Genomic DNA, 22,803 nt, shown 5'->3' on the forward strand with positions numbered 1-22,803 from the left:
GTGCCATGGGCTGCCAAAAGAACAAACAGATCTGTGTTGGAAGAAGTGCAGCCAGAGTGCTCCTTGGAGGCCAGGATGGCCAAACTTCCTCTCTCATACTTTGGACATATTGTCAGAAGGGACCATCACTGCAGAAGGATATTATGTTTGGTAGGGTGGAGGGTCAGAGAAAAAAAGGAAGGCCCCAGCGAGATGGATTGGCAAAGTGGCAGAATCAATGGGCTCAAGCGTGGCAATGATAGTGAGGTTTGTCCAGGATTGGGCAATGCTTCGTTCTGCTGTCCATAAGGTCGGTACCGACTCAAAGGCACCTAAAAACAACAACATACAGGTCACTGAGTCAGATTGACTGAATGGCACTTAACTACAGCAACAAGTGGACATGAAATGATACCTTACTGTAGTTTTGATTTGCATCTGTATGTACTTTCACATGTGTTTGGTGGTCATTTGAATGTCCTCTTTGGTGAAATGTGTATTCAAATCCTTTGCCTATTTTATGATTGGGTTAGTTCTCTTTTTGTTGTTAAGTTGTTAAAGTTTTATATATTTTCTGATTATTAGATTTTTATCAGCTATATGATTAAAACAACTTTGTTTTAGCTTCAGAGTCTAACAGTTGTTTGGCATTTCTTCCCGCTGGATCTGACTCTGTGGTATCTGCTGGATTCTCCCACTTGTCTGTAGTCAATTGTCAGGCAGGCAACAGGATAGCTGGGTCTGCTCCCAGTGCCTCTCACCCTCCAGCAGCTAGCTTATGCTTGCTCCCATGGTGTCTTCAGGATGCCAAGCACACGCATACCTTTTCAAGTCTCTGCTTATGACATGTTTTTTTTTTGTTGTTGTTGTTGTTCTACTGGGGCCTGTGCCTAATGTTAATGTCAAAGGAAGCTGCCTGAGGGTGTTAATACAAACCCCAAACCAGACAAACTCATTGCTGTATAGGTGATTGACATATGGAGACTGTGAGTTGTGCAAATGGTTTACACAACTATACTAAAGGGGTCCTGGTGTGGCAATACAGGATAAATGCTAGACTACTAATCAATCACAAGGTTGGAGGTTCAAACCTACCAGCCGCTATGAGTTGAAACCGACTCGACTGCATTTACAACAACAGCCCCCCCCAGGCCCCCCCCCCCCCCCCCCCCCCCCCCTCTCCCCCCCCCCCCCCGTTCCCCGCCGTCCCTCCCTGCCACCTCGATCCAGGACTGAAGTCCTGGAGTGGCACTGTGTGATAAGCTCTGGACTGGCTTACTGAAATGTCAGTGGTTCAAATCCACCAACCACTCCTTGGATCCGATACAGGACCGCTATGATTCTGAACTGAGTTGATGACACTTAACAACAAGTAAACTAAAGGTTGGTGGCTACATAGCAGCACTACAGAAGAAATGCCTGGCAGTCTGTTTCCATAAAGACTACAACCAATTAAAAACTCTATGTTGTTGTTATTGTTAAGTGCTGTGGAGTCAGTTCTGACTCATAGACAAACGGTATGGTTTCTTAGGAGTGGCGGATGGGTTTGCACCACCGAGTTTGTGGTTAGCATTCCAGTGCTTATCCTACAGCACCACACTTCGAACATGCCCTGATGTGTGTGGCGGGGCCCTGGTACCCCAGGTATCTCATTGGACATCCGTGAGGGTTGCTAGGTTTCTGGGGATAGAAGTGTGGGCCAGAGCTCTAATCTTCCATGTGTCCTAATTCTCGGCATGCTAATGTGGTGGTTTTCCGTGCCTGCCGGTACAGTGTGCAGATCTGAGCCGTGGTCCACTACCCGGTATTCAGGGATATATGTACAGGGTGAAGCCCTGTCTTCCGCTGTGTCTTCCCTGTTGTCCGGGACCCACGTTGCGTCCTCGAACTCAGTGTCGGGTCGGCGCCTTTATGGCCATAGCCCACGAGATGGCGCTAGTGTTCTGAAGGACAAGAGCCGCGCCCTGCATCCGGACGTCAGTCACCTACATGACGCGTTGAGCGTGTCCAGGACTTAGTCTTCCTGAACACCCTAAGGATCACCGGTTGTCGAAAGCCGTTCAGCTAAAAGTTTTGTGCCAATTCCCACCTTTTAGTTTCCAATTGCAGAGCCTCAGCCGGCGAATGGTCCCTCTGAAACATTTGCTGCCCTGCAGATCGCGGAGAGCAGGGGCCTGTGTGCCGTCAGGCTCTGGAAATTGGTTCTCAGAAACACTACTCCGTCCGTCTTTAGTTGAAGGGGATAGATTGACTCGCCGAAACGCCAACTTGACTGGACAAGCTTGTCTCTCATCTAACTGGGGCTAACCCCCTTCCAAAGGCGCTTTGGGGAACACAGATTCAAAATTCTCTCCAAAAAAGAATATTGTCAAGAAACATCCTGGGAAGAAACAATCCTCAGGAAAAAGGGGCAGATTACGTTATTGAAAAGCTACTGCATAGTGGTTACGAATCCGGCTGCGAACCGCAAGATCAGCAGTTCGAAACTACTAGCTGTTCTGCAGGAGAAAGATGAGGCTTTCTGCTCCTGTAAAGATTTACAGCCTTGGAAACTCCATGGCACACCACCATAAGGAGACATTGCTTTGCTCCTTGCCCCTCTCCGCACCCCGCCTAATTTAGGTGAAATCTACCAAGCCTTATTATTATTTACCTTACCCCATCACCCTGGAGTCCTGGCGTGGCTCTGTGGGTTAATGTGCTGGATTGCAAGGTCGGTTTGAATTGGAAAGTGGGTGGTTCAAGCTCACCAGCCGCTCCTCGGAAACCCTATACAGGGTCCCGGTGAGTCCGAAACGACTCGACGCGACGGCACCTAACAACAGCAATCCCATAACCTTGGTGACACAATGGTTAAGAGCTCAGCTGCTAACCAAAAGTTGGTGGTTCGAATTCATGAACTGTTTTGTGGGAGAAAAGACCTGGAATTCTGCACCTGCCAAGATTTCAGCCTAGGATACCTTCTGGAGTAATTCTACTCTATCATATTTAGTTGCAATGCATTGGAATCTAGTGGAGGCCACACAACAACAAATAACAGGAGGCAGCAATGGAGAAGAAAAGAGAGTATTAACATTTTGGTTATTACCATAGGTGCCACTGACTTGATGAGTCTTTCAGAAGTACCCTGTTTGCAATGGAAAATAGGACAGAGTTTGTTGAGCAGCAACTAGAAGGCTCTACCAAACAAGGACTTCTGTCAATCTGTGGGACTAGTGTTCTGACTATGGAATTTGCAAATTCTTGGCAAGGCTTCTCATGTGTGAGTGGACTCCATGTCAGCATGTCTATTTTTAGAATGATATTTTGTTGATTCATAAGACAGAATTCTTTAACATATCAATGTTTCAAAAACTGAGTTGAATTTTACCATAAACAGCAAAACGGACTTGCCCATTTCAGGTAGAGTGTGGAGCTAAGACTCCCCTGTCCATACCATGCGGAAAGCGATAGAGAGGGGATGTAGATATGTAGGTCACAGGCATCTCTTCTCAAGTTGCTTTTGGGTAAACAAGGGGAGTCAGTCAGGAAGTTTCTGAACATCAGAAAAAATGCAAAAATCAAAACAAAAGTTACACAGCAAGCAAGCAAACAAACAAACAAAAAAACTATTAAACTCTAGAAGATAAATCTTCCCACATATGTGTATTAGCAAATCTTCCTTGATAGACTTTCAAATCCAGTGTAAGTGTTGTGCCTGGGAGCCTGAATGGCCTCCCGTACTCATTGCTTTGGAGTGTAAAAATGGTGTGGTCTGACCTCTTCTAACTTCACAGGTGGGAACGAGCATCACGGTCAACAGCCCAAGTTTGATTCCTTTGAGGCATGCCTATACCCTCCAACTTTTCTACCAATTCTGACACCAACTGTCCCTCAAATGGCACACTCTACTTCTCTTCTGGGTTCAGTAATGGGTTGCAATGCAGAGCTCACATACAATACTCATAATTATGGTTCATTAGGGAAGTAACAGTTAAATTACAACTCAGGATCAGAAATGATTCAGGATAAAGTTCTTTGATCAGGACAGTCTTTCCTCAGCCATGACAGAAGGTGGATCTCTTTCTGGCCCTCTGCTCCTCAGCCTGGCCTCTGCTGTGCTCTGGCAAGTGTTTCAAAGCTCTTTTAGCAATGCCGATAAGTGCCCAGAGGTATCCCATCTTGTCAGTCTTTATATATTAAGTCTCCACTTTCCTGGTGGTTAGACCCAACTGATTACATCATTTCAGAAGCTTGTTTCAATCGCATCGTGTAGTGTTACATACAATCTCTTTAACAGTTCGTTCATCTATGAATCCATCCACCTATTCATGCATCTGGGGAATGTAGTGACTTCAAATAATAAGCACAGCCTCTTCCTGGAAGATGAGATTTTCTGCTCTTGCAAATATTTAAAGCCTCGGAAAACCTAAACAGGGCCACTAAGAGATGGAATAGACTCAATAGCACTTAACAACATCCATGCATCTATCCACCCAGCTGTATATTCATTCATCTATTCATTCACACATCCATTTATTCTTCCATCCTTTCTTGACATCCTGTTGCTGACTTGTAAACCAATATTTATAACAGAGCAATCATGAATGGAGTGATATTTTCCTGGACTGGTTAGGTATTTGTTTATCATAGATGGGAAATAGAATATTCTACTAGTTCAGGAGCTCTGTCAGCGTAAAGTAACTCTGGTAGTGTAGTGTTTACGAGTAGGACTGCTAACTTCAAGGTCAGCAGTTTGAAATTACCAGCTGTTCTATGGGAGCAAGATGAGGCTTTCTGCTCCTGTAAAGATTTACAGCCTCGGAAATCCTATACAGGGTCGCTATGAGTCAGAACTGACCCCACGGCACACTACTGCCTACCACCACCGCTAGTTAAGAAGAACATCTTTGGAACTAGGCAATTCTACTTTCAAATCTCAACTCCCCTGCTTACTAGTGACTGGATAACTCTGGGCAAGTGACTTACAACCAGGATGCCCAACTTGAAGCAGTGTCATGAGGAATTAACCAAAAAACATGGGAAGTACCAGATGTTATGGAAGTATCCAATAAGGTGTTGGGGCTGTACTATTGAAGAACAGAAGTTTTAATTCTTGTGGAATCCTGAGTTTTTGGAACCAGAGAGATTGAAAATGAACAACCCAAACTATTGCCCTTAGGTAATCATTGAACCTTAAACTTTGAACCAAAACTGGTCTCTTGAATGTCATCTTTAAGTCAAACAGTGCCCTTATTAGGTGCTGTTGAGTTAGTTTTGACTCATAGCAACCCTCTGTACAATAGAACAAAACACTGTTCAGTCCTGCACACTCCTGCACCATCCTCTCAATGTTTCCTGCTTGAGCCCATTGTTGCAGATGCTTTGTTGAGCCACCTCATTGAAGGTCTTTCTCATTTTTGCTGACTACCAAGCATTTACCAAACATGATACCCTGCTCCAGGGACTGATGCCTCCTGACAACATGTTCAAAGTATTGCCATCCTCACTTCTAAGGCACATCTTGACAGATTTATTCAATCTTCCAGAAGACCATGGTATATTCAATATTAAAACAACATTATTGTTAAGTGCTGTCGAGTCAGTTCTGACTCATAGTGATCCTGTATAGGATATCCTAGGAGCAACTGGTAAGTTTGAATCACTGGCCCTGTGATCCAAAGAGACCTTGTGGCCCAGTGCTTTATACCACAGTGTCACACCAAACAATTATTGTTGTTGTTAGGTGCCATTGAGTCGATGCAGGACTGAGGTGCGCCTGACCCAATTTTTTCAATAACTTCATATGCATCTGAAAGTTGGACAGTAAATAAGGAAGACTATAGAAGAATTGATGCTTTTGAGTTGTGGTGTTGGAGGAGAATATTGAAAGTGCCATGGGCTGCCTAAAGAACCAACAGATCTGTGTTGGAAGAAGTGCAGCCAGAGCGCTGCTTGGAGGCCAAGATGGCCAAACTTCGTCTCTCGTACTTCAGACATATTGTCAGGAGGGACCATTACTGGAGAAGGATATCATGTTTGGTAAGGTGGAGGGTCAGAGAAAAAGAGGAAGACCCTCAGCGAGATGGATTGACAAAGTAGCAGCATCAGTGGGCTCAAGCGTGGCAACAATTGTGAGGTTGGCCCAGCAGCAGGCAGTGTTTCATTCTGCTGTGCATAGAGTCATTATGAGTCAGCACCGACTTGATGGCACTTAACAACAACAATAGCAACCCAACTAAGACCTTCCAAACCACTCCCCCTGGGTGGAATGACTCCCCTAGGGGAGGAGACCTGAGTTTATTTAACCTTGCTCTGCAATTCCTCAGGGTCTTCTCCACTCATGGAGACAGCTTTGCTTCTCCCTTTCTGAAGTGTACTGTCCCTTTCCAATAAATCTTATGAGTGTATGTCCAGTGTGCTTGCATCCTTGAGAAGCTGCAATACCAGTTGAGTCTGATTTTTCAGATTCCTGGAGAGCAGAACCAGGGAACATGTGACACTTAGAAACCCTATACAGGGTCGCTATGAGTCAAAATTGATTCCATGGCTCTTAACAACGGTATTAAAACAATACTAAATCAGTAATAGAATTTGATTGAAGATTAGTTAATATATGATTTTCAAATCAGGACATTTCCAACTAGAGTGAACAATGTTCCTAAGAAGGAAGACACCACACAACTTACTGTTAGTAATCTGTCATTGCCATAGAAACAGGGCTAGAATAGGATTTCTAAAATAGCTGGTCGGTATGCAGAAACCCATAAAGCATTTTCTTGAAGAACAATTCAGATAAGTGACTAGCTGACTTTGAAACATAGCTTCTAATCTGACCTTTGGAATTTCTGCTGTGGAAAAGCAAATGTGCATAGAATGAAAAAGCTTAATGGAAATTGAATGCAAAAGAGCAAATGACTAGTCAAATGTGTTTTTTGTTAATTAATCCAAGAAGCTGGGTTATATGAAGAAAAACGTGCCATCAGGATTGGAGGAAGACTCATTAACAACCTGCGATATGCAGATGATACAACCTTGCTTGCTGAAAGTGAAGAGAATTTAAAATATTTACTGATGGAGATTAAAGATCACAGCTTTCAGTATGGATTGCATCTCAATGTAGAGAAAACAAAAATCCTCACCACTGGACCAATAAACAACATTCTTATCAATGGAGAAAAGATTGAAGTTGTCAAGGACTTCGTTTTCCTTGTATCAACTATCACACTCATGGAAGCAGCAGACAAGAAATCAAATGGCATATTGCATTAGGCAAATCTGCTGCACAAGAACTTTTTAAAGTGTTGAAGAACAAAGATGTCTTTGCTTTTGGCAGGTCATGGCACTTTCAATATTCTCCTATAACAATTGGGTAAGGTCAATCCTTTTTGTGTAGGTATCAAATGCCTGATGGTGTGTGTGTGTGTGTACGTGGGTTAGTTAATTGCATACAGGAGTGGATACATATGTTAATAATATTACAATGAGATAGTATACAACATACTATGTAGTTCTGGTGGGCACTGTAGGTTAATGCACTGGCCTGCAAAGTTGGTTTGAACTGCAAGGTCGTCAGTTCAAGCTCACCAACCACTTCTCGGAAACCCAATGAGTCAGAACTGACTTAACAGCACATAACAGCAAAGTTTACATCAAAAGGGCATGCTAAGGATGAGTCCTAAACCTTAAGGTGTGTCCAGGATTTTTGTGGTCCCGTGTTCAAATTTTCAATCAGTTTATTGTGGCTTAGCCTTTCCTTTGGTATCATAAGGAAAAGCTTCTGGGCTCACCTTGTGGTTAGCAGTGTAGTGCTTATCCTACAGCACCACACCAGGACTCCTTGTTTTAACACTGTTGTTGTTGTTGTTAAGTGCCGTCGAGTCGGTTCCGACCCATAGCGACCCTGTACAGGGTTTCTGAGGGTGTAAATCTTTACGGGAGTAGAAAGCCTCATCTTTCTCCTGCGGAGCGGCTGGTAGTTTCGAACCGCTGACCTTAAGGTTCACAGCCCGATTCGTAACCACTACGCTACCAGAGACCATTGAACAATTAATAGTGATGCTTCATAAAATGGTAGTGGGAGTGGATTTCCTGAACTTCTGTCTAAGATCAAGTGTCTTCCTAGAGTTGTTAGGTTAAATGAGACATTCAGTGCTCAGCTATCTGCTAAATTAGTATTATGCTGTTGATAAAAACCACTGGTTATAAGCATTGATTGAAGATTTAGTCTCCATGGAAAGCTAAGTGCTAAATCTTTTAGCCATTACTATTATTCCTATTTTTTAGGCTGGGAACCAGACTGGAGATGTCAGATGATGTGCCCAACTGTTCATCTGTATAGAGGGGACAAGTTGGGTTCCAGGCTTGTCTTTTGGATAGTCTATTCAGAACTGCATCTATTCATAAACTCCCTATCTTCTAGAATTATGTCCCCAGCTGTCGGTGAACATGGAAACTGAGGATCTGGGGGAGTGCCCAGACACCCAACAATGCTCTAACTGTAACAAATTTTAATACTCTGATTTTGGGGACTGACCTTTCCAGGAGAGATAAATTTCTTCTGAACAGCCTTTACAATGAGAACCGCTTATTTTGATGGAAATTTATGTAAAGAGTTACCTTTATTTCAGCAGACACCTCCTGAGTATGTAAGTTTCAAGTATCTAGTTTTGTACCTTCAGGTTGGTTCTGACTCCCAGGGATCCTATGTACAACAGAACCATCCTCATAATTGTTGCTTTGTTTGAGCTCATCATTGTAGAAACTGTGTCAATTTGTCTTGCTGAGGATCTTCCTCTTTTTCACTGACTCTCCAGGTACAGTGCTCCTAATCTAGGAGGGGCGTCACCCCCAAGGAAATACTTTTGGGCTGCAGAGAGCATTTCAGTAGAAGGAGTTTGATGAGCCCTGCAGAGAGGAGAAGGCTGAGCCCCAGGCAGCCTCTGGGAAGAAGAGAGGTTGGGACTTAAAAATATATCTTTAGTGTACTTATTTTTTTCCCGGATGACAAATAAAAGCCACCTCACTATGGATCTGTGTTCCCTAACCTCTCTTTCTCTCTGTGTCATGAACTTTTTAGATAGTCTGATGAAAGCTATGACTGTTCCCTCCCATGTGTTTTGAATACAATTTTGAGAGTTTTCTCCAGCTAATCACAGAATAAGTCAGAGAGATGCTCTCCAATTGTCCTAGAAGAAAGCAAGATGCTGATGGAGAGGGCTGACCTCTGGTTGACAGCAATGAAATGAGGATCTGACTTCTTATAAGAATGAACATGGAAGCAAAAATTTCCCCAAAATTTCCAGCAAGAACTTGGACTGGCTGACACCTTGATTTCAGCCTTGTAAGCCATTGGGAAGATTACTAAACCACACTGACCTGCAGATACACAAGGAGAAGTAAAAAAGTATGACTACAAAATCATTTTTGTAGTTAAGTGCTGTGGGGCCGGTTCTGACAATAGTGACCTTGTATAGGGTTTTCAAGAAGTGACTGGTGGCTTTGAACTGCCATCCTTGTGATTAGCAAGTCCAGTGTGTATCCTATAGCACCACATCAGGGCTCCAATAAAATCACAGAAACCTTCATCAAATAAATAAAAAAGCTATTATTTCTCAACATATCAGCCATCTAGGTCTATACACTTCTGGAGAGAGTGTTTCCATCTCTCTAACTCTTCCTCAACAAATTCTGCACTTTTTGATTCACCCTCCTGGCATAACAGCAATTTTGGTATCCTTGATGGACTCAAATTACATTTTTTAAAGTTTTTTGGGAAAAAAAAAAAGTCTGAAGAGACAAGGCTTTTAGGTGCATGGGGTAAAGCTTCTCTTGCTACTATTGAAAAACGAGCAGGCATATTATAATGAAAAAAAGCATACAACTTTTCAGGCCTTTTTTTCTCCAATTTTCTTTAAAAATCTTCATAATAAACTCTTATGATAATTCTATGTCTTTTGAGGAAATTGATGAAGATGACCCGTTTGGAATTTCACAAAATATTTTCCATAACCTTCTGAACTGACCTCTCTGCTTTGAATTGAACTGGACCAGCAAATCACCTTGGAAACCACTGTTTTGATTGGGGTTTTTTTGAAGGCACCCTGATGAGACTAAGACAAATGTGTAACTGAGAGAAGCTGTCTGCAGGTCATCCACTCATAGCAGAGCTATGTTTAAACACATTTTGCTTGGACTTAACCTGTGCATTTATGAACTGGATCCCTAGTAACAATGCTTTTTTAGCTTATCCTCATATAAGCCAGTACATAGGTATTGTTTTAAGGTGATACATTGTTCATTTGTCACACAACAAGAGAAAAGCTAATTTTTACATAATGCTTATGATATATGATATATAATGTTTATGTATCAATATGTGTTTGAGGATCAGCACTGGACTGTGAACCAAAAAGTTGGCAGTTCAAATCCACCTTGGAAACCCTATACAGGGTTGCTATGAGTTGGAATTCAACAACAACAGCAATGTGCTTGAGGAGTCCTGGTAGTGTAGTGGGTTATGAGTTGGGCTGCTAACTGCAAGGTCAGTAGTTCTAATCTACCAGCCACTCTGCTGGAAAAAGATGAGGCTTTCTGCTTCTGAAAAGATTCACAGCCTCAGAAACCCTATGCAGGGTCCCTATGAGTCAAAACTGGCTGCAGCACACAATCACCACCACCACTATAATGTGCTTAGTTTAACTTGAAGAATTCATGGGTATTACTGATGGAGAGATGGGCAGAAGGGGGTGGTCCTTCCATGAAGAGGAGCAGCCCATGGTATGGCCCAGAGGATTTTAACAATGGAGCATTTTCAAGAATTATAAACTTATGCATCCTTCCACCAAATTCTCCAATTTCTGGTATTTTACCCCATTTGCTTTAGTATTTAACACATGACTGCATTCACCATTTTTATCCTTAACAACATGGAGTATGGTGGTTCTATATGATAAGCACTGGACTGTGAGCCACAGGGTTGGTGATTTGAACCTGCCAGCTGCTCCACAGGAGAAAGATGAGATTTTCTGCACCCACAAAGATTTAAAAAGCTTGGAAACCCTATATAGGGTCCCTGTGAGTCAGAATAGTCTTAACAGCACTTAACAATAACAACAACAATCTTAACAATAGTGTGACACTACTGACCATAACTCAGCCTATGGCTTCATCTCAGATCTTTCCTTTTATGCTTGTTACCTTAGCTGTTCTTATATAGGATATTGATGTGTAAATTTGTTGTTGTTGTTAAGTGCCACCGAGTCAGTTCCAACTCATAGCGACCCTGTATAGGGTTTGTGAGGAGTAGCTAGTGAGTTTGAACTGCTGCTCTGTGGTTCACAGCTCAGTGCTGATCCACAGTGTCACACCAGTAGTCCATGTGTAAATAGGCTATTTTAATAAATCAGTGTCTCAAAAGTATCATTTCTATAGCATAAGATTCATTCATTTAAGATGTGCAAGTCAATAATTTTCAGTAAACTCACAGTTGTATGTCTATCACTATAGTCCTTATTTGGAATATTTATATTTTCCCCTCCCTGAACCCCTGGCAAGCACTGATTGATTCTCTTATATACTTTTGCCTTTTCTGTACATACAAGGGAGCTCTGGTGGCACTATAGCACTGGACTGTTAACCACAAGGTTGGCAGATCAAATTCACCAGTTGCTCCCTGAGACAAAGATGAGGCTTTCTTCTCCTTAAAGATTTACAACTTAGGAATCCCTATACAAGGTTACCATGAGTTAGGATCAGCTTGATGATAGTAAGTTAAGTACATACAAGAACATAGAAGTTAGGATTAATCAGGAAAATGTATTTGTATTATATGAAGTAAACTCAAACACATGTGAAAACATATTTAAGAAATACCCCAAGTCATTTATTTACTGGTATGGTGCTGCAGGATAATGCACTGGGCCACAAGGTCAGTTTAAACTGTAAGGTTGGCAGTTCAAATCCATCAGTCACTTCTTGGAAACCCTATACAGGGTCGCTATGAGTTGGAACCGACTTGATGGCACTTAGCAACAACAGCAAGGAATTTAACTAAACATATTGACTATGTTGTGTTTTTCTGTTAATAGTCACTTGTTCACTCATTGTCCCCTAAACTACCTCTCACTAGATAATTAGTTTGTTGTTCTTGTTAAGTGCTGTTGAGTCAATTCTGACTTGTGGTGACCCCGTATAGGGTTTCTGAGGAGCAGCTGGTGGGTTTGAACTGCTAGACTTTCGATTAGTAGTAGTCCAGTGCTTGTACTATAGCACCACAGCAGAACTCCAGATAATTGGTACTAGGCTTTAGAGTTTAAGAAAAATTTTGTGAAGAAATCCATAAAACTGCAGTAATTTAATCTAATATTTGTATATGAGTATGGATTTGGAAAAATTGTCATAACGTAATTTTGGCATGACACAACTTTGCTTGCTGGAAATGAAGAGGACTTGAAACATTAATGAAAATCAGAGTACAGCCATCAGTATGGATTGCACCTCAATGTAAAAAGAAAAAAAAATCCTTACAACTGAACTAATAAATAACATTATGATAAACGGAGAAAAGATTGAAGTTGTCAAAGACTTCTTTTTGCTTGGATCCACATTCAATGCTCATAGAAGCAGCAGTGAAGAAATCAAATGACATGTTGCATTAGGCAAGTCTGCTACACAAGACCTCTTTAAAGTGTCTAAGAGCAAAGATATCAGTTTGAGAACTAAGGTGCACCTGACCCAAGCCATGTATTTTCAGTTGCCTCATATGCATGTGAAACTCGGACAGTGAACAAAGAAGACCATAGAAAAAGCAATGTATTTGAATTATGATGTTGTAGAAGAATACTGAAAGTACCATGGACTGCCAGAAGAACAAACAAATATGTTTTGGAAGAAGTTCAGCTAGAATGTCCTTTAGAAGCGCTGATAGAGAGACTTTGTCTCTAGTACTTTGGACATGTTGTTGTTGTTAGGTGCCATCGAGTCGGTACTGACTCATAATGACCCTACGCACAACAGAATGAAACACTGCCTGCTCCTGGGCCAACCTCACAATTGTTGCCATTCTTGAACCCACTGATGCTGCCATTTTGCCAATCCATCTCATTGGGGGTCTTTCTCTGACTCTCCACCTTATCAAACACGATATCCTTCTCTAGCAACTGGTCCCTCCTGACAATATGTTTGAAGTATGAAAGACGAAGTTTGGCCATCCTGGCCTCCAAGGAGCACTCTGGCTGCACTTCCTCCAACACAGATCTGTTTGTTCTTTTGGCAGCCCATGGTACTTTCAATATTCTCCTACAACACCATAAGTCAAAAGCATCAATTCTTTTACAGTCTGTCTTATTCACTGTCCAGCTTTCACATGCATATGAGGTTTTTGAAAATACCATGGCTTGGGTCAGGCGCACCTTAGTCCTCAAGGTGACATCTTTGCTAGGAGGGACAATTCCCTAAAGAAGGACATCATGTTTGGAAAAGTAAAGGGTCAATGGAAAACAGGAAGAGCCACCCCCCCCCCCCCCCCCGCCATGAGATGGATTGACACAGTGTCAGCAACAATATAATCAAGCAAAGCAACAATTGTGAGGATGGCACAGGTTTGGGTAGTGTTTTGCATAGGGTATCTATGAGTTGCAACCAACTTAATGGCACCCAACACCTTGTTTAGGATGGGGAAAGGAAGCATTTTTGAAAACGATTGATCTGAAAGAAAATGGGAAGGATCATGTAGGAAATTGGAGTCCTGGTGTGGTGTTGTGGGTTAATTCATTGGGCTGCAAAATCAGTTTGAACCACAAGATCAGCAGTTCAGGATCACCAGCTGCTCCTTGGAAACCCTCTAGGAGGTTGCTATGGGGTTGGAACTGACTTGATGGCACTTAACAACAATAACAACAGCATGCAGGAAATGATTTTCAAATGGGAGAAGCCCTCTATATCTTAGCCATTCTTCCATTTTATTCCATGTGAAATTTGTTCTAGACTCATGTCTTCTCTCTCTGTAATGGGGATGATAATACTACCCCTGCTGACATAAAATAAACAGTGATTTTTTTTCCCATAAAAATCAAATGAATGAGTAGATAAAGGTAAAGGGTAATTATTTGGGATTGTGTTTTCATTATTTCTTTGGTCATAAGACTATGAATTTTCTTGTGATAGCCAGATTCTAGGATGATTCCTAATGGTCTTACATGCTGAGATTAATGCCCTTGTGTATTCCCCTCCTATAATTGTACTTGGATTGTTGTGTGATTAATAGAATGTATAAAAGGTGGTGACATATCACCTCTAAGAGAAGGTTTTAAAAAATTGTATCTTCTTTTTTATCTCTTTTTCTCTCTGCTCTGGGAAAAGATAACTGCTATGTCATCAGCATTCCTATCGAGAAGTTCACATGATGAAGAACTAAGATCTCTTGCCAACAGAAATGTGAGTGAGTTTGGAAGCAGGTTTTCCTTGGAAGCAAATTTTACAGCTCTGGTCAAGTCTTTGGGTTACTCTAGTCCTGGTGAACAGCTTGACTGCAATCCATGAGAGAGCCTGAGTTAGACATACCCAGCCTAGTCACATCAAGATATCTGACCCTCAGAAACATTGAGTTAGTAAGTGTGTGTTGACTTCATCTGCTAAGGTTTGGGGTGATTTGTTACACAGCAATAGAACATTATTCACAGCAGAGAGATAGATTGTCTATCTTGCACAAATGTCCAGAATGACACCAGAACAGTCTTTATTAGCTTTTCGAATTGTGGCAACCTTACCTATTATTTAAAATGAACTTTGCTTCCTATTTCTCTTTATGACCCTGTGTATGACTGTGATGGTTGAAATTGTGTGTCAACTTGGCTAAGCTATTAGTCTTAGTGTTTGGCAATTATGATGTAATCATCCCCATGATGAAATCTCACACAATATAATCACCTCCAAGACGAATCTTGCTATGAGCAGCCAATCGATTGAAAAAATTTCTTTGGGAGTGTGGACTACTTCTATTATATGTGGATGCTCTGGCAAATCTCCCCTGCTTTTTGCTGTATATGGATTTTACATCTGACTCTGTGTACTGCTGAACCTGAGAGTCTTTAGCCTCTGCTACCTGTGAGTAAGCAGTCTGCCCTCTTACTTGACAACCTTGGATTCATTTATCCCCATAGTTAGCAAACTGTGTCAGACCTGCTGATTTTGGGTTTTCCAGCCCCTGAAGCTTTGTGAGTCAGGAGAAGCCATAAGTCTGACATGTGACCCATGGACATGCAACTTGCCACTTTTACAACTGTGTGAGTCATTTCTCTGCGAGAAATCTCTCTGTATGTATACATATGAAAACTTCACTGGTTTTGCTTCACTAAAGCACTCTGGCTACTGCCAACTTTTCAGAGTCACACATAACCTTGGAATCTGAAAATGAGGAATGGCATAATAATTTCCCAGTGAGGGAAATGTGGTCATTATGATGTTCACTATGACTAGGACTTCCTGTCTCTGCACACAATTGTCTTTCCTCAACTTTAGTCAGATCTTATACACTGCCCTAGTATATAATTCAGACTCCTGGTGTAGTGCTGTAAGATCAGCACTGAACTGTGAACCACAAGGTTGGCAGTTCAAACAGCTGCTCCTTGAAAACCCTATACAGGGTCACTGTCAGTTGGAACTGACTCAATGACACTTAAAAACAGCAGTGCATTATATGGAGATTTTTGTTGTTTTTGCTAAGTGCCATCGAATCAGTTCCAATTCATAGCAACTTTGTATACGGTTTCCTAGGAGAAGCTGGTGGGTTTGAATCGCCAACTTTGTGGTTAGTGTCCAGTGCTTATCTGGCAGCATCACACCATTCATGGATTATTACAGAAATTTGACTTTATGCAGTTGTAGAAGCTAGTTAAGGCAGTTGTTTTTGTGTCTGGTACTGGATATTGGAGGTTACAGAGACGGCCAACTGGAAAGGGTCGATGGATACAAATGGGGGATAGCAAAAAGGTAAACCACAAACACACACTGGGGCCCATGAGAACAGAATGGAATTGTGTCAGTCTGACTCTAATTTTGATAGTCTGGCGAACTCTGGGCTTTTCATACCTGAGCTAAACACTTGCTGCTTAACCAGAAATTAGAGAAATCAAAGCAGAATCCAGGAGAATGTGGAGCAGTTGTAGACCTGGCCACTGCCTTTTCACCCCAGTGAGATAAGTAAAAAAGTAAGTGACCCATGTGAGTCATAAAATGAATGCTGCTTCACTTCCACCCTCCAAAACACTGCACAAGACTCTCTATGTGGTCCTCCTTAATCAGAAACATGCAGGAAAATGAATTCTGGGAAAGGTAGTTCTGTCTAGATAAGTGACACATTATGTAGCCAACACCAGATGTAGCCAAGACCAGGTAATATTTGATAAGACAAAAAAAAACTGAGCCCATTAATTTTATTTGTTTTTAATTTGTACTAGGACAGAGGTACTTGAATTTTTAAAAATCTCAGACCTCTTTATTAAAAATGATTGAAGATCCCCCAAAGCTTTGGTTTATATAAATTATCTAGCTGTTTAGTGCCATCAAGTCAGTTCTGACTCATAGCAATCTTGTAGAGGGTTACCAAGGAGTGGTGACCTTGCAGTTAACAGTCCAGTTCTTACCCTGCAGTGCAACACCAAGACCTCATGTAGATTATGTTGTTGTTGTAAGTGACATTGAATTGGTTCTGACTCATAATAACCCTGTATAGGGTTTCTGAGGCTTTTTAAATCTTCGCAGGAGCAGAAAGCCTCATCTTTCTCCTGCAGAGTGACTGGCAGGCTCAAACCATGGTCTTATGGTTTGTAGTTCAGTGCTTATCGTATAGAGATACCATGCTTCCCATATAGATTATAGACATTGCTGTTTATTGGTTTAGAAATGAAAACAAATAAATTTATTAAAAACAAGAATAATAAATCATTACATGTTAGTATAAGTATGATATTTCAATAAAATAATGACGTTTTCCAAAATAGAAATATTTTAGCAAGAAGAATGCCATTGTTTTGCATTTTAATGAATAGTTAGTGGAAAGTCACTGGATTCTCAGATTTGCTTCATAATTCAGTCTATTGTGATATCACTTGGTATGTATGATTTGGAAAATTTCATTGTACATTTATATGAGAATTATGAGAATGAAAGTTAAAAAGGTAAATAACACCTTAGTACTGCAATGAAAGTAGTTTTGCCCTCATGACTCCCTAAAAGAACCTAAAAAAAACCTCAGGGGACACTTGAACCTCGTTTTGAGAGATACTGTACTGGAGAAGATACATTGTCCTCTAATTTTGGTGAAGGGTCGCTATGGGTCGGAACCGACTCGACGGCACGTAACAACAACAACAACAACTAGGAAAAAGGATCTCTGGTAATGTAGTGGTTACGAATCGGAGGGCTGCGAACCACAAGGTCAGCAGTTCAAAACTACCAGCTGTTCCGCGGGAGAAAGATGAGGCTTTCTGCTCGCGTAAAGATTTACAGCCTCGGAAACGCTGTACAGGGTCGCTATGAGTCGGAATCGACTCCACGGCACACAACAACAACACTAGGAAAAAGTACAACTTGGGAGTGTTAGTTCTAAGCCCTGAGAAAAAGCTCTACAAAGTCTACAATTACCCACAAGTTGAGTGAAGAACTGGGACAATGACCTGAATAGTTCATTGTCCAAGTCCAAGTAACATGCTAATTTCTTGGGTAATTCAGATATTTCTTTCTTCAATTCCAAATATCCATTATAATTTTCGACTTCATTTTGTCTCTGCAGACACTAATTTGTTGTTATTGTTATGTTAAGTGCCGTCAAGTTGATTCCAATTCACAGCGACCATGCATAGAGTTTCCGAGGGCTTAAATGTTTCAGGAACAGAAAGTATCATCTTTTTCTGCAGAGCGGCTGGTGAGCTCAAACTGCAGACCTTGTAGTGTGCAGTCTGAAACTTATCCTACATTGCCATCGTGCTCCCTAATAGTAAGAGAAAAAATAATTGAACAAAGATAGGGCTAAGGTAAGAACAGGGACAAAAAGAAAGAGGAAAGAGGGAAAGATACTGAAGTAAGCCTTTGTTTTCATTGTTCTTGTTGTTAAGTGCCTTCAAGTCGGTTTTAACTCATAGTGATCTAGCATAGGTTTTCCAAGGTGTGACTGGTGAGTTTGAATCACTGACCTTGTGATTCAAACCGCCGTTGTGGTCCTGCACATATCCTACTGTGCCACACCGGACTTCCTTTGTTTTTATAAACCTACAATATTGATTTGTTTTGACAGAGCTTGTTTTGGAGTTATGTACATGTGCTCAGAGGGGGTTAGCCTTAGGAGTAATCTCACTGGGCTCTGGGATCAGGTACAATGCATTTCCCAAAGTTACAATGATTTAAGAAGTCCTGGGTAGGAGAAGTGACCTATCCTTGGTTTGCTAGCCAAGGGAATGTATATCCAAATCATTTCATCATTTTTCTAGTTATAGTTTAGGTTTTCATGTGGGTCAAAATTTTTTTTTGCAGTTTTAAAGTTATATATTTTCACTATTTCTTGTCAATTATAAAAAAAGATGAATATACAGAAACAATATAAATTCTTGCAATACCCTTTTTATAAACTAAAGCTTTTATTTGAATAAGAGTTCTCTATAATATTAACATTTTCTTTCATAAAGCTTTGATTCCCAGTTTAAAAAATACATTTTGGAAAAGTACTATCCATTCTGAAGTTACTTGGACATAATCATTATTTTAATGACCATTAACCGACTCCACATCACTTAACAACAACAACATCCTCTCATTGAGGAGCTCTGGTAGCATAGTGGATATGAGTTGGGCTGCTAATCTCAAGGTCAGCAGTTCGAAACTACCAGCTGCTCCTGGAAGCAAGATGTTTTCTGCTTCTGTAAGGATTTACAGCCTCAGAAACCCTATACAGGGTCGCTATGAGTCGGAACTGAATATATGGCACACCGCCACCACTTCCACCACATCCTCTCATTGAAACTTTATTGAATGAAGATAATGTTATAGTCAATATTTTCCTTAAAATAAACATTTTTATGCAATATGATTTTCTTTAAATAAAAATGAAAGTAATACCACTTTTAATATTATCCTTTATTATTAAACCACTGCATATCTATTGTATGAAAACTAGATGTAAAATGGAACATTTACAATCACCTCTAAGCCTACCAACATGCAACCATAATTTGTTAGTTTATGTTCTTTCAATAAGTTATTTTTTAAGCCAAACTATGCATATGGGGGAGTCCTGGTATGGTGCTATGGGTTAATGCACTGAACTGCAAGGTTGGTTTGACCCGAAAAGTCAGCAGTTCAAGCTTACCAGCTGCTCCTTAGAAACCCTGTACAGGGTCTCTATGAGTCAGAACTGACTCAACGGCACACAGCAACAACAATGTACATAGGGAGCACTGTGTTTGCAGTGCTACATCAGTTTGTTGAAAGATTTTAATTTGTATTCCCTCAATTCCTGGAGTCTTGTTTTTCACCAGTGCCTATAGTGCACCTTGGACTTCTTTCTTTGGTACCACTGTTACCAGAGTTGCTCTGAAGGAATTGCCAATGCCTGTTACCAGAGTTGCTGTTACCAGAGTTGCTCTGAAGGAATTGCGAATGCCATGCGGGTTGTAACGAAGTATGGGCTTTATTGTGCTAGCATGTGGCTCAGTGGGTTTGTATCCAGAGGCTGAACCCCATTTTCTCTGTGTGAGAATATTTTATAGGGAATAGGGGTGCATACATGAGTTCATTTGGGATTGGTTAGTGGGGGCCACAGCTTCATGGGGCTACCTGAGATTGGTTGGTTTAAACACATGGTGGGGAAGGATGTATGAGTATACAAGTGAGCAGTTACAGAAGCCGAAGCAGGTAAACATTAGCTCTGGGCTCTGTTGCCTCCGGAGGTAGGTGAGGAACAGGAGGTTAGCTGGAATAATAACATGAGGCTGAGGTGGTCTGTTGCTTATTTCCTGGAATGTGACCCATGCTCCAGGAATGAGCTATGAGCTTAGCAGGCCAGCCTGCCTCACCATCAGTTTTTTTTTTTTTTTTTTAATGTTTTATTGTGATCACCATCAGTTTTGATCATATGCTGCCTCTTTCAATTGTTGAGCATGGACAAATTCTTTTTGATATAGTGACTCTGTTTATTACTTCCATCTTTTTTTTTTTTTTTTTTGATGTTTCTTGTACCATACAATATTTTACCTATGGGATCTTTCAATATTGCATGTCAAGTTTGCATTTTTCTTCAATTTTTTTCATTTTAAGAAATAATGAGCATGTGTATATTATATATTTCTGAAATCTTATTATTAATCTGGATTTCTTTTTGTTTTTTTGGTAAGGTTTCTAGTTTTTCACTTATTTTATCAGTTTGTTCTTTTAGTGTTTTCTTGAATTCCTCTAAAGTTTTATCTGTGTTTTCCTCGATTTTGTCTGTAGGTTTCTTTATCTTTCTCTCAATTTGTTAAAGGTACCTAAGTATCATTCTTCTGAATTTCTTATCAGGTATTTCCAATACCATTTCTTCCTCAGAAAGGTCTTCTTATTCTGTATTTTTGTTACTAGTTTGAGCCTCTCTGTCTTGTTTCTTTGTGTGAACTAAAATTTTCTGTTTTATCTGAGATACTGTTGTACTGTTGTATTTGTATTTAATTGATGATTATGTTGATGTGTTCTTAGGTGCTCATCACCTGTCTTCTGGTGGGTGTGATAATAAATGTGAATGTGTGTAGTTCTCTGTTTGCTGTTCATGTAACACAGGTTAGGGTGGATTTGATGGCTGTTTATTGGTAATCAGGTGGTATAGGAGTGAATAGATGCCCTTACCTAGTAGGTGGGCTGCAGGAAGTATGAGTGTGTGGGGCCATGTGGGCACACTTTTTGTCTCCATAGGGTGGGAAAAGAGGAAAAAAAATACAAGAGAAATAAACAAAAACAAACAACAGAAAGAATGGAAATAATAAAGGAAAGAAGAAAAACCTCAACAAAATGTGGTGGGAGGGTCCAAGGGAAACAAGAGCAAGAAAAAAGAATTCAATAACTAAAAAGAAAAAAGAAAAGTAAAATTAAAAAAGGAAATAAAAATAAAAAACTATTGAAGGAAAAAGAGATATTGAATAGTAAAGAAAAAAACAATTAAGGAACAAGATAAAAAGAGAAAAGAAGGAAAGAGAAAAAGAAAAATAGAAGAAAAGGGGAAAAAACTAGAGGAAAAAATTTAAAGTACAAGGGAAGGGAAAGAAAAACAGGGAAACAAAGGAGAAAAATGGGTTGGGGGCAGGACCCACAGAGGTGAAAACTGGGTGAGAGGTCAGGGCACTTGGTATGGGTCTGCACCCTGTGTCAATCAAGGAGTTCATAGTGGGGAGGAGGGGGAACTCTTGGTCCTAGAGAGAGTTCCTATAGGCCTAGGTGTTGTCTAGGGTCAGGACACCTGACCTGGAAGTAGTTCATGACTCAGAAGGTGGCTGAGGTCAGGGTACTTAGTCCTGAAAGGAAGTCTTTCAGACACAGAGTGCAGCTGTGGGCAGGATGACTGGGTATGGAAGGAGTTCTTGGCTTGTCAGTGGTGCCTGAAACCCAGCATGGTGCTTTATATTGATCTAATGAGGTGGAGTTCAGGCACCTTCAGACTTGGGGAGGTGCACCCAACACAGCTCCAACCTCAGGGAGAGTAAGGGTTGTGTAGGGTGGAGCTGTGGCCACCTAAGGGATGAATGAAGATGAGGGTTAGCCATGCTTCTGGTCCCCAGGAGGTTGTGTGGAACAAGGGAAGATCTGACATTTCTCATTGCCAGGTACTAGAGTATGTCAGGTAACTGTATTTATGAAATGCTGCTTGCAAAAGTTCAAAATGGCTGTACTTCACCAGGCTAGCTGACAGTTCACTTGTCTTTTTCCTGTCTTGCTGTTTTTATTCAGCTGCTTCTACCAGTCAATATTCAATCTACTTTTCTATCCTTTCATCTGGAGTTTAGGGTTCCATGATTATCATTTTTATCTGCTTCATTTGGTCTCTTGTGTCTTTGTTGTAAGGGGTATTTTAGCATGTTTGCCTAGTCTACATCTGTCCAAAGTCCACATTAGCTGATTTTTAAAAAGTTTTTGTTGTGAATTGAGTGAGAGTTTACATCAGAGAACATTTGTTTTACACTCATCCTATGGTACTTCGTTTCAATGCAATGATTACAATCCCTTCCATGCATCATTATTAAACAGTATTTTCCTCTATTCCCTCTGTTTTTTATTTTATTTTAATGTACACAAAAACACTCAGGAATATATAATCATTTAAACAGCCAAAGGGCACATTCTGCAAGCCTGCCTCCTGGATGCCAGCACACAGCCTTTCTCTTTCCATGAGTCTAGCGTTCTCAGCTGCTCTATCTCTCCATGTCATCATCTCTGGTGTCGCTGCTTCTCTGGATGGAGTCCTACATTCTGCGTGTGCTCTTCTCCCTTGATGGTCCTAGGATCCTCTGTTCCTTGAATGTAAGATTAACTACTCCCCCCTTGATGTTACAAAGTTCTACCCTTTACAGTTGTGACAATCACAATTAATCATGATAACAATTACTCACTATTGAATCATAAGAATCTTATCCCCATCTCCTTTCACCAGACCCATCTAGACAAGATGAAAACTATTCAGTGGAGATTCTGCCTTCCCCCAGACACTCTGAAACTAAACTTCCTCTTGAAAACTTGTAAGTTAGTCACTTGGTGTATTTATAGCCCTCCCATTTTAGGTAGCCAATGTCTAAGTTGCCCATCCCTAGGAATCCTGTGTACTACATTAGCTGA

This window comes from Chrysochloris asiatica, unplaced genomic scaffold (assembly GCF_000296735.1).
Source record: "Chrysochloris asiatica unplaced genomic scaffold, ChrAsi1.0 scaffold00205, whole genome shotgun sequence".
Classification (NCBI taxonomy): Eukaryota; Metazoa; Chordata; class Mammalia; order Afrosoricida; family Chrysochloridae; genus Chrysochloris; species Chrysochloris asiatica.